Source organism: Capra hircus (genome assembly GCF_001704415.2).
Source record: "Capra hircus breed San Clemente chromosome X unlocalized genomic scaffold, ASM170441v1, whole genome shotgun sequence".
NCBI classification, from domain to species: Eukaryota; Metazoa; Chordata; class Mammalia; order Artiodactyla; family Bovidae; genus Capra; species Capra hircus.
Window position 1 is genome coordinate 24,546,372 of NW_017189516.1, and position 23,301 is coordinate 24,569,672.

Consider the following 23,301-nt stretch of genomic DNA (forward strand, 5'->3'; position numbering starts at 1 on the left):
TCCACTATTTGTTGTGATCCACCCAAAGGTTTTAGCTTAGTCAATGAAGCAGAAGTAGATACTTTTTTGGAATTCCCTTGCTTTTTTATATGATCCAGTTAATGCTGGCAATTTGATCTCTGGTTCCTCTGACTTTTCTAAATCCAGCTTGTACACCTGGCAGTTCTCAGTTCATGTACTGCTGAAGCCAAGCTTGAAGGACTTTGAGCATAATCTTGCTAGCACATGAAATAAGTGCAATTGTATGGTAATCTGAACATTCTCTTGCAATGCCTTTCTTTAGAGAGGGTAAAGTAATTCAGAAGTTGTCTCATCCAAGGTAATTAGAAATTGCTTTTTATGCAAATATTAATATTTAGCCATCTAGCCAACTGAGCTTCATTTGTTCCACCTGTGAGAAACCCAATTTTAATCCAACCTCTTCTGTAAACTGGGTTTTACATGATTGCTGTGCCTGATTCAGGACAGAAACCTTGAAGAAGTGAGGCCTCAATGTGCATTTACATGTATCTTTGTTTTTGGATAACATTGCTGCAGTTGATTTGTAAAAAGAGCTCTATTTAATTGGCTTAAATAAAAGTAATAAATACTGACAAACCAATCAACTCATATGTAAGAGAAATTTAAAAATGACTTTCAGGCTCACATGAACTGGGAAATATTTAATATTAAATTGGTAGCTGGTATTAATGTTTAAGTTTGTTGATCTAATTTTAATGATATATGTCCTGAGTCACCATCAAATTAACTATAATATTAAGCACAAGACTTTCATTTTCCCTAGGCTTAACATAAGCTAAATAAGGTATTATATCTGTCAAAAATTTGTCAGCAAGAAAAGTACCTCAATGTGGGGGTGGGGGGGAACTGTAGGGATATCAAAATATGTGTTTTCAGTAGAAGGTATGAGGAATTTTTAAAAAAATTACTGAAAAGAACTATGCATGATCAGGATTTCCTAAGACTAGATTGAATTTAGTTGAGTAAATGAATCATGTTGGGAGTAAGCTAAGACTTGGATTTGGCTTTTTCTTTCTGTTCAGAGAAAAAAGTATTCTTGGAATGCCATTTTTGATAACACATTATATGAGTTTCTTTGCCTTTAAGTGCTTTGTATTTGCCTTTGAGATCTCTGGTTACTTTGCTTAAGGAATAAGGGTTATCCAACTTACTTTATCAATTGACCAGATGTTTAACTATGACTTTTAAGTCTTTTGTCATTTATAGATACATCTGTATTCTGATGCTGTTACAAAATGGGCTTTATTATCAAGGAGAATCACAGGAAGGCTATGGAAGCACTTAAAATAGTTCCACATCAAAATGATGGCTATTCAAGAATTCCAACCCATATGGATTAAAACAAGGAGCTGCCCTGCCCCTGGGGCCCCTATATCAGGTATCCAAAGACTTTTATTCCCTGACCAACAGAGTCCATGCCACTACTCAGACTTGAAGCAGTTACAGAAGATAAGACCATCCTCCCCTGCTTCCCATAAGAATATGGGAGTAAAATCTCTGAGACGGGAAATGAAACAGGAGGGAAGAGGGCAGGGAACAACCTTTGAAAGAGTGACATAACCCTAGGACATTACAAGGCTGATTATAAGCAAACAGGTCCAACATGGTAGACTAGTCCGTTTCCACTAGACCTTGAGCTGCAGTACATGCTCTTTGTAACACATCAGGAAGCTAAGTGAGGCACCCACAACTGGGTGGTGACCCAATTCAATGTAAAGAAACATTTAGATAAAGAAGTGTAAATGAAACAGCAGCTTTCTAGATAAATTTAAAAAAAATATACAAATGGGATATGAGCTTTACGTGAACTTTTAGAAATACATGTTTTAGGATCTCTCCAGATATTCTACAACTTAAAAGGTAAAATTTGTTAAAACAAATAAAGTAATGAGAGGTTTATGGAAAGTGGACCCCAAAAAGGGTTATGTACATGATCAGTCAGGACTGACAAAGTTTCAAACAAGTTTAACTGAGTAAATGAAACTTTAAAGTAAGCAGGTGCAAAATGTAAATTTGGCTTTTTTCTCTGTTAAAACAGACAAGTTTTCTTAACATGCTAAACTGCATTTGATATTTAAGTTTACCTTTTAAAGAATGTATTTGCCTTTGAAATTTTGTATAGCCACTTTGGCTAAGTTTCACAGTGACCCCTCTAGCTAACTTTGGGGTGCTTCAAAGAGCCCCTGGGTCACCCCAAAGGGAGACATTAAACTAATTAGGTTCACTTGATATGTTAATAGAGAGGTATTGCCAAGTGAGTAATAAATTTTAAGTTGCTAGAGATTATATAGAGTTCCTAAGAGTCTGATATGTCCAGGTAGAATATTATCAGTCATAATTCTAGTTATTTTCTGAAAGTATCATATGTCACAGCAGCAACTGGGTTGCTTTATCAATTGCATTGTAATTAGATTTAAATGTGCTTTCTTAAGTCTTTTTGAAGACAGTTATGGTTTCACTCTAATGCCATTGCAAAAATGCCTCCTCTTAAAAATTTATTAAAAAGGACTTTTGGAGAAATACAAGTTCCTAACTTTCCAAACACAATGCTGAACTGAAAATTGAAGAATTCTACTATAACACCTGATGACTTCATAAAGCCCTTAACAAAAAAGATTAGTTACACAGGAATGAGTAAATGGGTAAATATGGTTGTAATTTTTATGGTTTCTATCTAAAAGGACTACCGGTTTGTGTTTTCCAGGTGTAAGAAAAATTTTCTTCTTCATTTAATTATGACTTGTAGTAATTTGGTAGATTATGCCTTTTGTGAGCAGAATGGAACATTTATCTTTTTCTCTCTACCTGGTTGATTCTGCCAGTAACATATGCTTGTCTCAAAAGATTAAGCCAAGCATAAATGTGCATGGCCAGTACAATGGAACTGCAAATAGGTCATTAAATCAGTTATAGCTCCTTTGGTCACTCAATTACTACAACTGGATTACAATTAGTTATACAAATCATTGTTTAAATTTTTTGTTTTCAAATAGTGCTTTGTGTCTCCCTGCTGCACTATGTCATTGTCAATGTTACTAGCTGCATTACTTATGTCCTCTCTAATTTATAAGACTGTTGTCTCTTGCAGTAACCGATGTGTAATCAGACCTCTAAAAATATTTGTGTGGCTAAATATTTTGAGAAAATCACATATATAACATAAAATGACTGTAATAGTGTGATTCTAGGTATGGAAAGAAGCAACAAGGGAAAATGTCTCCTGGATTATAGCTAGACAGAATCCAGACAATTTTTAATTATTGATGGGGCTTGGAGCGGCATATCAAGAATTTTGCCTGAACTAGGATAAGCCTCCCAGCCAGTGCTGTGGGACAAAAGTTGATCATGAAATGTCTTCCAAACATTGGTCAAATTCACGACCAAGAAGGGAAGACCTAAGGAATTGAATCGGCAATTGCAGCCCTTCAACATGAGCCAGTGGAACCCGAGGAAGGAGAATACCTGCCATCCAGCAGTCATCACACTGCTGCCACTTCCTATGGTGAACCCTGAGGAAACTCTGAGAATACAGGATTACAGACCCCTAGGCAGTTGTGCTGTGCTGTCCTTAGTCATTCAGTCTTGTCCAACTCTTTGTGACCCCATGAACTGCAGCCTGCTAGGCTCCTCTGTCTGTGGAATTCTCCAGGCACGAATACTAGAGTGGGTATCTGTTCCCTTCTCTAGGGGATCTTCCCAACCCAGGGATAGAACCCAGGTCTCTTGCATTGCAGGCGGATTCCTTAAAGGTTGAGCCACCAAGGAAGCCCCCAGATAGCTGAGGTACATATAAAGAAAATAATTTTAATGAGCCCTGACTCTTCCATCTTCCTATATTTAGAAAAGTACTATATTCCTTTAATTTGAAATGCTGCCTCCTGGATTTGAAGATCAGTATTTCTAAAGTCTACAAGTGTAAAGTAGACACTTTCCAAAGAGGAACAAAACGAAGACAAATCTTAACATGTGAAACATTGGCACTAATGGCAGACACTCCCAGAAAGATTCATCTGATGAAGCAAAATGGTCATCACCCCTTTTTCCCACAAGATTGTGGAATGGGCTCTGACAGTGCAGAATTGTTGCAAAGAATCCAATTCTGACTCCATAATGGAAATAATTCTTTGACTTGCTTTTGTTATTACGATCATACATAAATGTTGTGGTTCAGTCGCTAACTCGTGTTTGACTCTTTGTGACCCCATGGACTGCAGGATGGCAGGCTTCCCTGTCCTTCACTATCTCCCAGAGTTTGCTCAAACTCAGGTCCACTAAGTGGGTGATGCCATCCAACCATCTCATTCTCTGTGGCCCCTTTCTCCTTGTGTGCTTTATCTTTCCCAGCATTAGGGTCTTTTCCAATGAGTTGGCTCTTCCCATCAGATGGCCAAAGTATTGAAACTTCTTCAGCATCAGTCCTTCCAATGAATATTCAGGATTGATTTCCTTTAGGATTGACTGGTTTGATCTCCTTGCAGTCCAAGTGACTCTCAAGAGTCTCCTTTAGAACCACAATTAGAACACACCAATTCTTCAGCACACAGCCTTCTTTATGGTCCAGCTCTCACATCCATACATGATTACTGGAAAAAGCATAGCTACGACTATAAGGACCTTTGACGGCATAGTAATGTATCTGCTTTTTAATATGCTGTCTAGGTTTGTCACAGATTTTCTTCCAAGAAGTTAAGTGTCTTTTAATTTTGTGGCTGCAGTCCCTGTCCACAATGGTTTTGGAACCCAAGAAAATAAAATCTCACTGTTTGCACTTTTCCCCCATCTATTTGCCATCAAGTCATGGGACCAGATGCCATGAGTTTTGTTTTTTTGAATGTTGAGTTTCAAGCTAGCATTTTGACTCTCCTCATTCACCTTCAAGAGGCTCTTTAGTTTCTCTTCACTTTCTGCCATTAGAGTGGTATCATCTCCATATCTGATGTTGTTGATATTTCTCCCAGCAAACTTGATTCCAGCTTGTGATTCATCCAGTCCAGCATTTCACATGACAAAATCTGCATATAAGTTAAATGAACAGGGTAATGATATATAGCCTCAATGTATTTCTTTCTCAACTTTGAAGCAGTCCACTGTTCCATGCCTTGTTCTAACTGCTGCTTCTGGATCCACATACAAGCTTCTCAAGGGACAGGTAAGGTGGTCTGGTATTTCCATCTCTTGAAGAACTTTCCAGTTTGTTGTGATCCACACAGTCAAAGGCTTTAGCATAGTCAATAAAGTAGAAGTAGATGTTTTTCTGGAATTCCCTTGCTTTTTCTATAATCCAATGGATGCTGGCAATTTGATCTCTAGTTTCTCTGCTCTTTCTAAATTAAGCTGGTACATCTGGAGTTTCTTGGTTCACATACTATCAAAGCTTAGCTTGAAGGATTTTGAGCGTCATCTTGCTACCATATGAAATGAGTGCAAGTGTATGGTAGTTTGAACATTCTTTCGCATTGTCTTCTTTAGGATTGGAATTAAAACTGACCTTTTCAAGTCCTGTGGCTAATGGTGAATTTTGAAAATTTGCTAGCATATTGAGTGTACCACTGCCTGAATGTAAACTAATGTGCCTTTGTCCAGCTCATAGAGAGATAATCAGGCCCTTCCGACCTGTTAACACATCCTGATACTGAAGCTGGAACTCCAATACTTTGGCCACTTGATACGAAGAACTGACTCATTGAGAAAGACCCTCATGCTGGGAAAGATTGAAGGCAGGAGAAGGGGATAACAGAGGATGAGATGGTTGGATGGCATCACCGATTCAATGGACAGGAGTCTGAGCAAGCTCTGGGAGTTGGTGATGGACAGGAAAACCTGGCATGCTGCAGTCCATGTTTTCACAAAGAGTGGGACACAACTGAGCAAGTGAACTGAACTGAACACATTCTTTCCAGAGGCGGACTCTTGGAGATGTTTTGTAAGACTGAAGAACCTTTTTATTTTACTTCTCACTGCCTCTCCTTCTCTATTCTGCCTTTTGACTTTAGTTCCTCATTGCTTTTCTCTCTTTCTTTCTGATTCTATAAATGAACCTGGCATCCAGACCCTGAAAAGATGCTTAATTTGAGACATTAGTCTGCCATCTTCTTGGTCAGCTAGCTTTCCAGATAAAGTCATAATCCTTGCCTCAACACCTCATCTCTTGGATTCACTGGCCTGTTGTGCAGTGAGCACAATGAGTGTGGACTCAGTTACAAGAACCAGATAGTTATACAGGTCCCAGTAGGGGATTATAGATAGAGATGGAAATCTAGGAAACTTTGGAAGACCACTGTAAGTTAATGATGGATCAGGAAAGCTATTGGAATGTCATGGAATGAAGCAGGCTTTGTTATCTATAAAACCATAAATAAAATTATGAGCTATGCCCCAGTCCATTAGGTGGCAGAAAAATGTCGACCCCCTTCTACTGACTTGAATCTGCATTAACATAATCCTAGTTTCATTATAAAACCATAAATAAAATTATGAGCTATGCCCCAGTCCATTAGGTGATAGAAAAATGTTGACCCCCTTCTACTGACTTGAATCTGCATTAACATAATCCTAGTTTGATATACCCATGTGAATGCAGAGTTGCAAAAAATAGCAAGAAGAGATAAGAAAGACTTCCTAAGTTATCAATGCAAAGAAATAGAGGAAAACAATAGAATGGGAAAGATTAGAGTTCTCTTCAGGAAAATTAGAGATACCAAGGGAACATTTCATACAAAGATGGGCACAATAAAGGACAGAAATGATATGGACCTAACAGAAGCAAAAGATATTAAGAGGTGGCAAGAGTACACAGAAGTATACAAAATAGATCGTCATGACCCAGATAACCATGATGGCATGATCATTCATCTAGAGCCAGACATCCTGGAATGTGAAGTCAAGTGGGCCTCAGGAAGCATCACTATGAACAAAGCTAGTGGATGTGATGGAGTCCCAGCTGAGCTATTTCAAATCCTAAAAGATGATGCTGTTAAAGTGCTGCACTCAACATGCCAGGAAATTTTACAAACTCAGCAGTGGCCACAGGAGTGGAAAAGGTCCGCTTTTATTCAAATCCCAAAGAAAGGCAAAGCCAAAGAATGTTCAAACTACTGCACAATTGCACTCACCATGCATGCTAGTAAAGTAGTGCTCAAAATTCCCCAAGCTAGCCTTTAACAGTATGTGAACTGAGAACTTCCAGATGTTCAAGCTGGATTTGGAAAAAGCAGAGAAACCAGAGATCAAATTGCCAACACCCAATGGATCATCAAAAAAACAACAGAGTTCCTGAAAAACATCTACTTCTTTAGTGACTATGCTAAAGCCTTTGACTAGGTGGATCACAACCAACTGGAAAATTCTTCAAGAGATGGGAATACTACACCACCTTACTTGCCTCCTGAGAAACTTGTATATGGGTCAAGAAGCAACAGTTAGAACTGGATATGGAACAACAGACAGGTTCCAAATTGGGAAAGGAGTATGTCAAGGCTATTAATTATTGTCACCTTGCTGATTTAATTTATATGCAGAGTTCATCATAAGAAATGCTAGACTGGATGAAGCACAAGCTTGAATCAAGACTACCAGGAGAAATAGCAATTACCTCAGATATGCAGATGATACTACCCTTATGGCAGAAAGTGAAGAGGAACTTAACAGCCTCTTGATGAAGGTGAAAGAGGAGAGTGCAACAGCTGGCATATATGTTCGATACAGGATACAGGATGCTTGGGGCTGGTGCACAGGGAAGATCCAGAGAGATGATATGGGGTGGGAGGTGGGAGGGGGGTTCAGGATTGGGAACTCCTGTACACCCATGGCTGATTCATGTCAATGTATGGCAAAACCAATACAGTATTGTAAAGCAAAATAAAGTAAAAATAAAAATTAAAAAAATAATAGAATAAAATTACATTTAAACTTATAGAAAATATTTAAAAAATCTGGCATAAAACTCAACATTCAAAAAACTAAGATAATGCCATCCAGTGCCATTACTTCATGGCAAATAGATAAACAATGAAAACAGTGACAAAATTTATTTTCTTGTTTTCCAAAATCACTGCAGATGGTGACTGCATCCATGAAATTAAAAGACGCTTGCTCCCTGGTTGAAAAGCTATGACAAACCTAGGCAGCATATTAAAAAGCAGATACATTACTTTACCAACAAAGGTCTGTATAGTCAAAGCTATGATTCTTCCAGTAGTCATGTATGGATGTGAGATTTGGACCATAAAGAAAGCTAAGCGCTGAAGAGTCGATGCTTTGGTTTTGGAGAAGAGTCTTAGGAGTCCCTTCGACTGCAAGGAGATCCAACCAGTCAGTCCTAAAGGAAATCATTCCTGAATATTCATTGGAAGGACTGATGCTAAAGCTGAACCTCCAATACTTTGGCCACCTGATATGAAGAACTAACTCATTAGGAAAGACCCTGCTGTTGTGAAAGACTGAATGCAGAAGGGGATGACAGAGGATGAGATGGTTGGATGGCATCATTGACTTGACGGACATGAGTTTGAGCAAGCTCCAAGATTTGGTGACGAACAAGGAAGACTGGCATGCTGCAGTCCATATAGTTGCAGACTCAGACATGACTGAGTGAGTGAACTGTTTGATCTCACAGGGTCAGACACTCTTCTGCCTGTTACAACAGAGAAGCTAGTGATATTATTATTCTCAAGTCTACTCAAAGGCAGTCTTTCTCTTCCCAATTTTCCTTTGATTATAAAATTGCAGCCCACACAATCCTCAGGACAGAGCATGCTCACCTGTCAGCTTGTATCTCTCCCAAACCTTCTATATTAATAAACCTACTTCATGCCTATCACTTTGCCTCTTGCTGAATTTGTTCTGCACTGAGAAACAAAGAACCTGACCCTCAGTTCATCCAGACACCAGGTGAGTGATTCTAATTAAAACACCATGAGGCCAAGTCTCAATCAGGGTTTTGGGCAGGTTCAAGTCCCAGTACATGGGTTCAAGTTCCAGTCTGAGGTGCACAGTTTCAAGGGTGTGGAAAAAAGGGAACTCTCCAACACTGTTGGTGGGAATGTAAATAGGTACTGTCAGTATGGATATCAATATGAAATTTCCTTACAAAACTAAAAACAGAACTATCATATGATCCAGTAATCCTACTTCTAGGCATATATCTAGAGAAAGCCATAATTCAAAATGATACATGCTAGCCAGTGTTCACTGCAGCACTATTTACAATAGCCAGGATGTGGAAGCAACCTAAATGTCCATCAACAGTGGAATGGATAAAGAAGATGTGGTACATATGTACAACAGAATAATACTCATAAAAAGAATTAATGTCATCTGTAGCAACATGGATGAACCTAGAGATTGTCCTACTGACTAAAGTAAGTCAGACATAGAAAGAAAGATATCATAGGATATTACTTATTTGTGTAATCTATGAAAATGGCACAAATGTACATATTTACAAAACAGAAATAGAGTCTCATGTGTCGAAAACAAACTTATGGTTACCAAGGTCTATGGTGGGAGGGTTAAATTGGGAGATTGGGATCAATGCATACACACTACTATATATAAAACAAATAACCAGCAAACATGTACTGTATAGCACAGGGTACTCTACTCAATACTCTGTAATGATCTAGATGGAAAAAATCTATAAAAGAGGATATATGTGTATGTGTAACTCATTCACCTTGGTATACATAAACTAATCAGTTCAGTTCAGTCGCTCAGTCATGTCCGACTTTTTGCAACCCTATGAATTGCAGCACGCCAGGCCTCCCTGTCCATCACCAACTCCAATAACTAATACAATATTTTAAATCAACTATACTCCAATAAAATTTTTTTCAAATATAATCTCTAGGTATTGAAAATTTATTTGATATTTAGAGTTGTTCTAAATTAAGCGACAGAAGTTTATTGAATAGCTAGGTCATGCCCAAATAAAATAAGATACTGAGGTATCAATTACTAAACAGAGTTTGATGCCACCCTAAGATATTCTCTTTGAGAAAGCACATGCTTTTAGAAATCATTGGTATTTATGTTTACTAATCTATAGAAAACTGGTGTAGAAGATAGTTTATGGTTGCTTAAGGAAAGTAGTGTGTGTGGTTTGAACAAAATCAACTAACTTAGCATCATCAATAATGAATGGGACCAAATGGCATTTTGTGTCTCCTGATGTGATGCAATAGCAAGGACACAGCATCACCTATGTAGTCTTCTTACTAAAAATGTTCACATTAATCTTGGTAAAGCAGACATGTTCAGATTGTGGGATGAATGCAGGACAACTGCCTGAACTTGTCAAAACTGCCAATGTTATGAAAAATATAAAGAAAAAAATTGTCTTAGTCGTTCAGTTGTGTCTGACTCTTTGAAACCCCACAGACTGTAGCCTGCCAAGCTCCTCTGTCCATGGGCTTGTCCAGGCAAGAATACTGGAGTGGGTTGCCATTTCCTTCTCCAAAAAGAAAAGAATGAGAAGGCACTATTCTAGATTTTAAAAGACTAAAGGGGCATGACAGCTAAATACAGTGCATGATTCTTGACTGGATCCTGGATCAAAACAAATAAAAAGATATAAAGGACATTGTTAGGACAATTAGGGAACTTTGACATCAATGGTATATTAGATAATTGTATCAAAGTTGAATTTTTCTGAATATTATGTCCTTGTTCTTAAGAGATACTCTTTGATGTGTTTAAGGCTTAAGTGTCATGATATCTGCAAGTTACTTCCAAATGGTTAGTGTGTGTGTGTGTGTGTGTGTGTGTATATATATATGTATACATATATATATACACACAAAGAGAAAGAAAAACATATGTAGAAAAACAAATGATGTATCTACATGAATGATGTCTTTTGACATTCCTGAAGAGTTGGAGTTTCATAAAAATTTTTAAAAAATTGTGAAGAAAATAATGTTTGAAGCTATAAAGCTTATCCTTAATTCTAACTATAAATCCTGATGGTAAATTCAGAAATAAGCCAGTGTATTCAATTTCTTGGCATAAAATTTTCTGCAAAATAAAGGGAAAAAAAGAATTAAGTAAAAGAATGGAAAAAAGAAATATCACCGAAAAAGAAGTCTATCAGACAAAATAGATTTTAAATTCAAGTGAGTCACTAAAAATGATAAAAAGGTTTATCTATTTTAGACTTGTATGCACATAATAATAAACTCTTGAATATATATAAAGTACAAGAATTTATACAACTACAGTGGAAGATTTTAAATTGGTCTCAATAATTGATAGATGTAGTAAACAGAATTAATAGTGATATAGAAGACACCCAATACAATCAGTATGTTTAACAGACATTTACAGAATACTACATGAAACAATTAGAATATACAAAATATTTTCAAGCACACATGAAACACAAATTGATCATGTTCTTTAAAACATGAAGCATATCTCAACATATACTAAATAATCAGTATCATGTAAACCATGTTGTCTGTATTAAGTGCAATTAAATGGAAAAGAGTAACAAAATGCTAAGCTAAAAAATAACCATGTGCTCCAAAGGAAGAAATAAAGCTATCCGTGTTTGCAGATAGCATGATACTACATGTAGAAAATCCTAAAGATGCCACCAGTAAACTACTAGAGCTCATCAATTGTCAGTAAAGTTGCAGGATACAATATAAATATATAGAAATTCATTGCATTTCTATACACTAATAATGAACTATCAGAAATTAAGGAAACAATCCCATTCACTATTGCATCAAAAAGAATAAAATACCTAGAATAAACCCACCTATGGAGGTGAAAGACCTGTACTCTGAAAACTATGACACTGATGAAACTGAAGACAAATAGATGGAAAGATATACTATGTTCCTGGATTGAAAAAATAAGTATTATTACAATGATTATACTACCCAAGGCAGTCTACAGATTCAATGCATTTCCTTATCAAAATATCAATGGCATTTTCCACAAAACTAGAACAAAACAATTTTAAAATTTGTATGGAAACACAAAACGTCCCAAATAGTCAAAATGATCTTGAGAAAGAACAGAGAAACATGCTCCCTGACTTCAGACTATATTACAAAGCTACAGTAATCAAAAACAGATGTGTAGATCAATGGAACAAGACAGAAAACCCCAAAACAAACTCACACAGTCACAGTCATTAATCAATGACAAAGGAGGCAAGAATACACAGTGGAGAAAAGATAGTCTCTTCAATAAACGGTGCTGGGAAATCTGGACAACTACATGTAAAAGAATCAAATCACAACATCCTCTAATATCATATACAAAAATAAACTCAAAATGGATTAAAGACCTAAATGTAAGACTGGATACTATAAAACTCCTAGAGAAAGACTCAGGCAAAACACTGACATAAATTGTGCAACTTTTTTTTTTATCTGTCTCTTAAAGGAAACAAAAGCAAAAATGAACAAATAGGACCTAATCAAATTTAAGTTTTTGCACAGCCAAGGATACTATCAATAAAATGAAAAGACAAGCTACTGAATAGGAGAAAATATTTGCAAATGATATGACCGATAAGGGATTAATATTCAACATATATAAATAGCTTATACAATTCAACATCATAAACACAGCTCAACTGAAAAATGGGAAGAATAAGATAGACATTTTTCCAAAGAGGAAGTGCAGATGGCCAACAGGGACAGGAAAACATGTTCAGCATTGCTAACCATCAGGGAAATGGAAATCAAAACCACAATAAGATATCACCTCATACCTGGTAGAAGGGCTATCATCAAAAAGAAACACAAATAAAAAATGTCAGAGAATATGTGAAGAAAAGGGACCCTTGTACACTGTTGGTGGGCACAGAAATCGGTACAGACACTGTGGAAAACAGTCTGAAAATTTCTCAAAAAACAAAAAATAGAACTACTATTGTTGCTGTTGTTTAGACTCTAAGTCCTGTTCCACTCTTTTGCAACCCCATGGACTGTAGCCCACCAGGCTTCTCTGTCCAGATTTCCCAGGCAAGAATACTGGAGTGGGTTGCCATTTCCTTCTTCAGGGGATCTTCACAAGCCAGGGATCAAACCAGTATCTCCTGCATTGGCAGTCAGATTCTTTACTCAGCCACCAGGGAAGCCCACAATGGACTACTCCTCGGCCATAAAAAAAAAAAAAATGAAATTACGCCATCTACTGCAACACGGATGGACATGGAGAGTATTATGCTAAGTGAAATAAGTCAGACAGAGAAAACAAATACTGTATGGTATCGCTTATATGTAGAATAAAAAAAATTAAAAAATAAAAAAACTAGTGAATATAACCAAAAAGAGGTTTCTCAAGTGGCACTAGTGGCAAAGAATCCACCTGCCAATGCAGGAGAAGCAGGTTCAATCCCTAGGTCAGGAAGATCCTCTCAAGGAGGGCATGGCAACCCACTCCAGTATTCTTGACTGGAAAATCCCATGGACAGTGGAACCTGGTGGGCTACAGTTCATACACACATAACAAAAAAAGAAGAGACTCACAAATATAGAGAACAAACTAGTGGTTACCAGTAGGGAGAAGGGGGAGTTACAAATTATTGGGTATAGGATATATTATACAACATGGCAAATATAGCCAATATTTTGTAATAACTGTAACTAGAAAGTAATCTTTAAAATGTTTAAAGTTTTTTTCAAAATATATCCATGTACCCAGATCTTGGTTTCCAAATACCATCTCCCACAAAAAGGTACCAGAGATCCATAAAGAAATTGGCAATGAAGCAGGGAATACAAAACAAGCATAAAAGTTAAAAGGTAAGGAAATGGCTGAAGTCAAGTATGTATTAATCATGGGAATATGTCAAATAGACAGAGAATCCAGCTTGAATAGGTTGCCACTGGGACAATTTGAGCATTAAAATAAATAATGATAGCAATAGCATACTCATGAAATAAAATAAAAATCTATGTGTCCAAACCAATATAAACAAATAAATAAATGGAGGAGGAAAAAAACCTCTTCCTTGAAGCAGAATACAAAGTAATAAATGTAGTGAAAAGATGACATTTGAAAATGATCATTTTAGGATCTCCCCGGTGGCACAGTGGCTAAGAATCCACCTGCCAATGCAGGGGACACAGGTTAGATCCCTGGCCCAGGAAGATTCCACATGTTGCAAAGCAACTAAGCCCGTGCACCACAACCACTGAGCCCACGCTCTAAAGCCCACAAGCTTCAATTACCGAGACCGTGTGCTGCAACTACTGAAGCCCATGAGCTCTAGGGCCCGAGAGTACAACTACTGAGCCTGTGTGCCACAACCACCAAAGCCCGTGAGGCTAAAGCCTGTGCTCTGCAACAGGAGAAGCCATGGCAGTGAGAAGCCCAGGCGCTGCAATGAAGAGTAGCCCCTGCTCACTGCAACTAGAGAAAGCTCACACAAAAGCAACAAAACCCAGTGCAGCCAGAAAGAAAGAAAATGACCGTTTTGCAGCCATTAGGGGTAATAACTCGGAGAAGGCAATGGCAACCCACTCCAATACTCTTGCTTGGAAAATCCCATGGGCAGAGGAGCCTGGTAGGCTTCAGTTCATTGGGTCTTGAAGAGTCGGACATGACTGAGCAACTTCACTTTCACTTTTCACTTTCATGCATTGGAGAAGGAAATGGCAATCCACTCCAGTATTCTTGCCTGGAGAATCCCAGGGACAGAAGAGCCTGGTGGGCTGCCATCTATGGGGTCACACAGAGTCAGACATGACTGAAGCGACTTAGCAGCAGCAGCAGCAGCAACATGGTAATAACTGATTCAGTCAAGAATTATCAATGGATATTAAAGCCAGCAGATTTTAGTTTGAGGAGGAATAGGATACCTACACAGTTTCAAAGTACCCCAAGCAAATTTATTAACTATAAAGCAGAAAATGGAAACAGAGTGGATTAATCTAGTAAACATCATCTTAATCAAGTAATCAAGGTTAACATTTCTTCTAAGGGGTCAAATCAGCATTATGTGCCACTGATATGCTGCCCTGAGAACAATACATTACTTCTCTGACATTCCTGCCAAATTCCATAATCTAAATATAATAATGAGGAATGGGCACACAGATTTAAGTTTAGGAACAACCTATAAAACAATTGTCTACAATTGTCCAGAAATCTTTAAACTGTCATTGTCATCAGAGACAAAGAAAGGTTGAACTGTGCCAGGTTAAAGAAAACTGAAGAAACATGGAAACTAAATGCAGCACATCATCCTCGATTGAAACTTTGATCAAGAAAATAACACAGCTATAAAACACATTATTGGAACAAACTGGTCAAAGTGCAATATGGTCTAGATAATAACATTGGAATACTAATTTATGATATACTACAAAGCTATATTAATCAAAAGAGCATGGTGCTGACATTAAAAACAAACACATAGGCCTTGGAACAGAATTGAAAGCCCAGAATAAAACCTTGCATATACAGTCAACTAATGTTTGACAAGGGATTCAAGAGTACTTAATGGAGAAAAGATAGTCTATTTCATAAACAATGCTGAGAAAACTGAATATTCACATGAAAAAGAATAAAACTGGAGCCCAGTCTTACACCACTGGCAAAGATTAATTCAAAATAGCTTAAAGACTTAAAATTCCTAGAAGCAAACAAGTAAAAAGCTTGTTGACATTTGTCTTTGCAATGATTTTATGGATATGACCCAAAACATAAGCAACAAAGACAAAAAATAAACAAATGGGACTACATCAAACAAAAACCTTCTGCACAGCAAAAAAAAAAAAAAAAAAAAAACAATATGAACAGGAATCTGTGGATGGGGAAAAACATTTTAAAACGCATATCTGATAAGAAGTTAATGTACAAAATATATAAGGGACTCATATAACTCAATATCAATAAAACAAATAATCTAATTCAAAAAGGTACAAAAGACCTAAATATACATTTTCCCAAAGACATACAGATCGCCAACAGGTATATGAAAAGGTACTAAACATCATTAATCATCAAGGAAAAGGAAATCAAGGCCACAACGAGATATCTCACACTTTTTAGAATGGCTATTAACAAAGGCAGGAGATAAAAAAATGCCTGTGATTATATAGAGAGAAGTGAACCCTTGCATATTCTTTGATGGGAATGTGAAGTGAAATATCTACTATGGAGAGCAGTATGGAGATTCCTTAAAGAATTAAAAATAGAACTACCATATGGTCCAGCAATTCCACTTCTGAGGAAATGAAATCACTATCACGAGATACTTGCAATCCCAATTTTACTGCATCATTCTTTACAATAAGCAAGATGTGGAAACAATCTAAGTGTCACTGACAGATTAATGGACAAAGAAAACGTGATACACACACAAACACACTACACTGGAACATTATTCAGCTATAAAAAGAAGGGACTTACGACACAGTGATAAACCTTGAGGGTATCAGGTGAAGTGAGGTTAAATCAGACAGAAAAAGATAAATACTGAATGCTCTTACCTATACATGGAATCTTATTAAAAATAAAAAAAACTGAACTCATAGAAACAAAGTAAATTGGTGGTTTCCAGGGATGGGAAGGTAGGAAAAATGTATAAAGGTGGTCAAAGGATATAAACTTTCAGTTACAGGAATAAATTTGGAGGCACTAATCTACAACATGATGTAAATTATACTATAACACTATAGTTATAGTATCAATATATAGTTACATAACTACTGTTATAGTATAATTAATACTATAGTATAGTGAGCATAGTTAACAATTCTGTATTGTATACTTAAAGTTGCTAGGACAGTAGATCTTACAAGTTTTCATCCCACAAACAAAGATTAATTATATTAAATGACTGATGCCTTACCTAATCTTATTGTGGGTAATCATTTTGTAACATACACATTTAGCAAATCATCACACTGTATTGTACACTTTAAACTTACACTGTTATATGTCAAATATATTTCAATAAAGCTAGGAGAAAAAGAACTATAATAGAGCTTACATTGTCCACTTGAAATATATGTTCTCCCAAAGTCATCCCTTTTTCAATAAATATGAGTGTATAATCCTGACAATAAAGGTTTATGAAACAAAAATTGGAACGAGGTCCAAATTCTCTTTTGGTACAGGTACTGAGGTTATGTGGGAGAAGGCAATGGCACCCCACTCCAATACTCTTGCCTGGAAAATCCCATGGACAGAGGAGTCTGGTAGGCTGCAGTCCATGGGGTTGCTAAGAGTTAGACATGACTGAGCGACTTCACTTTCTCTTTTCACTTTTATGCATTGAAGGAGGAAATGGCAACCCACTCCAGTGTTCTTGCCTGGACAATCCCAGGGACAGGGGAGCCTGGTGGGCTGCCGTCTATGGGGTCGCACATAGTCGGACATGACTGAAGTGACTTAGCAGCAGCAGCAACTGAGGTTATGAAAGAAAAAGGTATTATTCTGAGAGAATATACACTGAAGTATTTACAAGTAAAAGCGCTTGGAGTCTCCAAGTTACTCTCGAACAGCTCACAGAGAGAGAAGGAGACAGGAAGAGGAGGAGGTAGAAAACAGACCAAGGGGCAGGGGAGGTAGACAACAGTAAAGGGAAAGAGAAAAGGGGAATGAGAGGGAGAAACAGAAATAAAGAATTATAAAGCAAACATGGCAAAATGGTAATTGGTGAACCTGGATAAAAAGTGTATAGGAGTTCTTTGTAATATTCTCACAATTTTTCTTTAGGTGTAGAATTAGATAAAAATAAAAGATTTAAAACCACAAGTATGGACACCTTATCTTTGACAAAGGAGGCAAGAGTATACAATGGAGAAAAGAAAATCTCTTTAACAAGTGATGCGGGGAGAACTGGTCAACCACTTGTAAAAGAATGAAACTAGAACACTTTCTAACACCATACACAAAAATAAACTTAAAATGGATTAAAGATCTAAACGTAAGACCAGAAACTATAAAACTCCTAGAGGAGAACATACGCAAAACACTCTCTGATATACATCACAGCAGGATCCTCTATGACCCACCTCCCAGAATATTGGAAATAAAAGCAAAACTAAACAAATGGGACCTAATTAAACTTAAAAGCTTCTGCACAACAAAGGAATCTCTAAGCCAGGTGAAAAGACAGCCTTCTGAATGGGAGAAAATAATAGCAAATGAAGCAACTGACAACTAATCTCAAAAATATACAAGCAACTCCTGCAGCTCAATTCTGGAAAAATAAACGGCCCAATCAAAAAATGGGCCAAAGAACTAAATAGACATTTCTCCAAAGAAGACATACAGATGGCTAACAAACACATGAAAAGATGCTCAACATCACTCATTATTAGAGAAATGCAAATCAAAACCACAATGAGGTACCATTTCACGCCAGTCAAAATGGCTGCAATCCAAAAGTCTACAAGCAATAAATGCTGGAGAGGTTGTGGAGAAAAGGGAACCCTCTTAAACTGTTAGTGGGAATGCAAACTAGTACAACCACTATGGAGAACAGTGTGGAGATTCCTTAAAAAACTGGAAATAGAACTGCCATATGACCCAGCAATCCCACTGCTGGGCATACACACCGAGGAAACCACAATTGAAAGAGACACGTGTACCCCAATGTTCATCGCAGCACTGTTTATAATAGCCAGGACATGGAAGCAACCTGGATGTCCATCAGCAGATGAATGGATAAGAAAGCTGTGGTACATATACACAATAGAGTATTGTGCAGCCATTGAAAAGAATGCATTTGAATCAGTTATAATGAGGTGGATGAAACTGGAGCCTATTATACAGAGTGAAGTAAGCCAGAAAGAAAAACACCAATACAATATTCTAATGCATATATATGGAGTTTAGAAAGATGGGAATGATAACCCTGTATGCAAGACAGCAAAAGAGGCACAGATGTATAGAGCAGTCTTTTGGACTCTGTGGGAGAGGGAGAGGGTGGGATGTGGGAGAATGGCATTAAAACATGTATAATATCATATATGAAACAAATTGCCAGTCCAGGTTCAATGCACGATACTGGATGCTTGGGGCTGCTGCACTGAGAGGAGCCAAAGGGATGGTACGGGGAGGGAGGAGGGAGGGGGGTTCAGGATGGGGAACACATGTATACCTGTGGTGGATTCATGTTGATGTATGGCAAAACCAATACAATATTGTAAAGTAATTAACGTCCAATTAAAATAAGTAAATTTATATTAATAAATAAATTTATATTAAAAAAGAGAAAACCACAAGTATAAATATCAGCAGTAACTCCATCATTGAACAGCATAATCAATCACAGTTTTCCTACGTATTTAATGAAAGAAAAAGTTTTATATTGCTGAAATCTATTGAGATGAGGAGCCAGTGTATAATTTTGCTTTTTGCTACAAGAATAAAAAACATTAAATATTTTAAAATAGAAAATAAAATGTTTAACGGTAATTGGATTAATGATTTCACAGTATGATTTCTAAAAAATAGATCCATGTTTGTAAATTTAAAAAACCCAAATAACTCATGAGTCAAAAATAAATCTTAAGAGCAATTATAAAATAATAATTGAATAATAATAAAAATACTCCATATAAAAACCTATGAAATTCTTCTAAAGTAGTACATAGTAGAAAACTTATGGTTATAAATTATTTTAGGAAAGAAAATTTAAAATTACTGAGCTAATGGTCCAAATAAATTAGAAAAAGAGCAAACAAAAAGAAAATAAAAGGAAAAATTATTAAAATAAGAGACAGAATATTCAATGGTAAGACCTGATGAAACCAGAAGCAAGAAACATATTAGAAAACTGAATACTGTAATTTATCACATAGTCTCAGTGTCATGTTAATGAAGAAAAAAACTCCATGTGATCAGTATTTGGAGAAGTTCCATACTCATCCATAATAAAAGCTCTTAGCAAACGAAGAATATAAAAGAACTTACATAACCTGAGAAAGAAAATACTAAAAATGGTGAAACATTTATAAAAATTCCCTTGTAAATTCAGGAGCAAAAGAATCCTCTATCACTGCTACTATAGTTTGTTATACCAAAGATCCTAGCTAACATACTAAGACTAATTAAAAAATAAATATTGGAAAGGAAGAAATTTCCATTATTTACAATATACTTAATTAACAGACAATACAAAGAATCTACAAATATTATTAGAACAAATATAAATCAGAAAGTTCACAGCATATAAAATCAGTATGTTACAATATCACATTCCCATTTACCAGCAATAATCTGAAAATGTGGTTTAAAAGATACATTTCACCGTGATACCAAAAACTATAAGGTAATTAGGAGTGAATATAACAAAACAGCTTATAAATAGCATTATTATTATATGGTATATATAGTTTCATATAATGTAGAAAATGGTTCCAATTTATCACTGGTGCTAACTTTAACTATTGTAATGTGTTATAATCAACTGGTATTCCTCCTCCTTCTTTAATAAGTTTTTAGTGAAGAGATTACCTTAAAAATTACAACTTCCTGGTGCAGGACATCAGAAAAACCAGGGTGGCAATGCCAATAATCTTCACTGTCTTCACTGAGTGAACTATTTTATGAATACACCAAGGAAATGGAGTCATACTGCAATCCCTCATAGACTGAAAAATAATAAAATAAGGTTAAATCATTTCTTCTTTTACTGTTCCTCTCTTACCCATGGCCTCCTCAAGTTCTTATGTTCTACCATGCCCCCATTTCAGTTATGCATTCCTGAAAAAGTTATACAGACAGAATTAGAAGGGATCTATTGCACAGCAATTAAGAGCATAGGCACTGGGAAGTTTTGAAGAACAGTGTCTGGCACATAAGATGTTGAGTAAATGTTTGTTATTATAGTTTCAATGATTTGAATCACTGGAGGAAACTATATATTTCTTGCATTTTTTGCCCTATACAACCTCTTTTGTTTTCTATTTAAGCACTCCTATTCCTATGGTTCCCCTTTACCCCAACTCTACCCCTTTGAACAGAGAGGTAAAGTTAGGCAGTAAGGAATGACTGAGTGAAGCTTTCAAGCACAACAGAGCTCATTCTTTTACTATGCACTACCACCAAGCCCCAAGTCCAGAACTTCCTTAAGCTGCCACTGTAATTCCATCAATCATTGACCTATTCATTCAATATCTGTTTCCCTCCTATGTGCTTTAGTTATCTAACCCCTACAGTTCCCAGCATAATGCTTAGTCCATTGCAACAGTTCCTTAAAGGTTTATTGCATAAATGAAGAAAGTATGCCTTGTCTCATTTGGAGTACAAGAATCTATGAGTTTTGAGTCAGACCTTATTTTTTGCATTCTGTAAGATCATCTAAATTGAAGATTGTTTTCCTGATAGTAAAAACCAGACTCCTACAATATACCATTTCCTTGAAAATCTTCAATGGTTTCCACTGCTTATGGATTAAACTGCATACTCCTTACCATAAGTATTCAATCCCTGCAACACTATCTTACCTCCTAGTTTTTCTCAAACATCGAGAATTATAGACAAGCTTTTCCTAGCACAAACCTGCTTGGGGCTTTTGTTCTGGAAAAGCTAGGCCAGAAAAGCATTCCCGCCCCCTCCACAAGGCAGATGTCACTCATCCTTTAAGGCCCACCCAAAGTTACCCCTTCCTCTTTCATGGCTCAAGGTCCATCCCCCAAGCTCCCTGAATACCTTGAGCAAGCAAATATTATGGTACTTGGGTTTGATTTACCATATTATATTTTTTAAATCATTAAATTCTCCTGTTATACACAGAGAAATACACAAATCTGAATGTTCACTTTAAAATACTCTGTTAGCACAAAGCTATGGCTATAGGAATTAGGCCTTCAATACAATGGTGTTATTGATCTTGATTCAGGCATTTTTTGAACGGAAAAGCTTCAAATATATACAAAAGTAGCAAGAACAGTTTAATGAATCCCCATATATATATATCACTCAGCTTTAACAATTATCAAGTCATTAACATTTGTACCCCTCACCTGGGCCCAACTGACTTTCAAGCAAATCAACAGATACGTCTACTGAAAAATATATTTAAAAATAATTACTTAATGTTATTAAATATCCATAAACTCACCCCCACATATTTTGTGAAAGAGCTATTTAATGCCTGCATTTTTTTTTTTAATTTTGAAATCGCGAAAAGAATAGGGAAAGGAAGAAGGAGATCTGCGGAAATGCATAATTAAGTTTGAGAGAGCCTGGTTGTCCCAAATGAGAAAGAATCTGACCTGGTTTACGGTGGAAGAAGTATATTGCACTACTTCTCTGGAGGAGGTGGATGCGACTTCAGGCCCGGTGATGCCGGAGGAGGTGTGGAAGGGAGAGTGGTGTTACCTCCGTTAGCGGTTCCTTCAGGATAATCCCAACGTGGAGCTAGAAGGCAGCGCTTTTTTGGAGGCTTCGTTTCCCGCGTGTTTCCAGGTGGGAGCGTGGATCTCCCAGAGGTACAAGGTTGGTCCCCCATAAGGATTATAGGACCTGGGTGTCAGCTCTTTCCAGTGGGCCCTGGCGAGGCAAAGAGACCTGAGATGGCGGCGGGTCCCCTCCAGGCACAGAGCTTCCTCTGGGTTTCGCTTTTTCCGTATTTCCTGTATCCTGAAACGTATATCCCCTCTCTGCCTCTGCCTCCGCCCCCGCTTCCTACCCCACCCTATTTTAACGTTTCTGCGAGGATGGGTCTTAAAAAAAAGAAGCGTTTATTTAGTAGAATGTCTCCCTCGCCCCCAGTGTAACTAAATCTGTGGACAGTCCTATACTATCTATGCAATTCTAAGATTAGAACAAATTCAGGTTTATTCTTAAATGGAAACATCTGCATAGATTGTGGAAAGGCGCTGCGTGTGGGGGCGGGAGTGTTTGTGTGGAGAACAAAGAGGTGATTGAAAAGCTAAGAGCTTTACGTTCTAATTGTAGAAGCACAACAGTCATAAAACTACCTACGACGCTTTAGAAAGCGATATACAAACGTCTTACTTGACTGAAGTGCAGTTGGCACACAGGCACCGACCATGGAAATTGAATGTGGAAAACAAATTCACCGTATGTCACAGAATCTAAGATCACGTTTTTTCTTCATATTTTAACAAATTAGAAATCTCTGAAGGCTTATCTTTTTTAAAATATGTCAACAGCTAGGAAATCTCTGACAATTGACAGTATGTCATACTTTCATTGTCCTTTTTTTCCTTCTCTACAGTTAAGGAAAATAATGATTTATCCTACTATGGCTGGTGTATTATATTCTGTGATATGTGGTAAGTAACCGAAGCAGGTACACTGTGGCTTAGAATAAGGGTCGGACACCACTGA

General features: G+C 36.9%; 1 long non-coding RNA gene across 1 annotated transcript in view; it reads right to left on the reverse strand.

Annotated features, from left to right (window-relative positions):
• The window catches only part of LOC102182682, a 60,730-nt gene extending 38,153 nt beyond the window's left edge, over positions 1-22,577 (reverse strand). The window contains exons 1-2 of the long non-coding RNA XR_311269.3: positions 22,221-22,577; positions 20,458-20,594 (exon numbers count right to left, since the gene is read on the reverse strand). This is a non-coding gene — a long non-coding RNA (uncharacterized LOC102182682). The remainder of the gene's footprint in view (positions 1-20,457; positions 20,595-22,220) is intronic.
• Between the last annotated feature and the right edge of the window lie 724 nt (positions 22,578-23,301).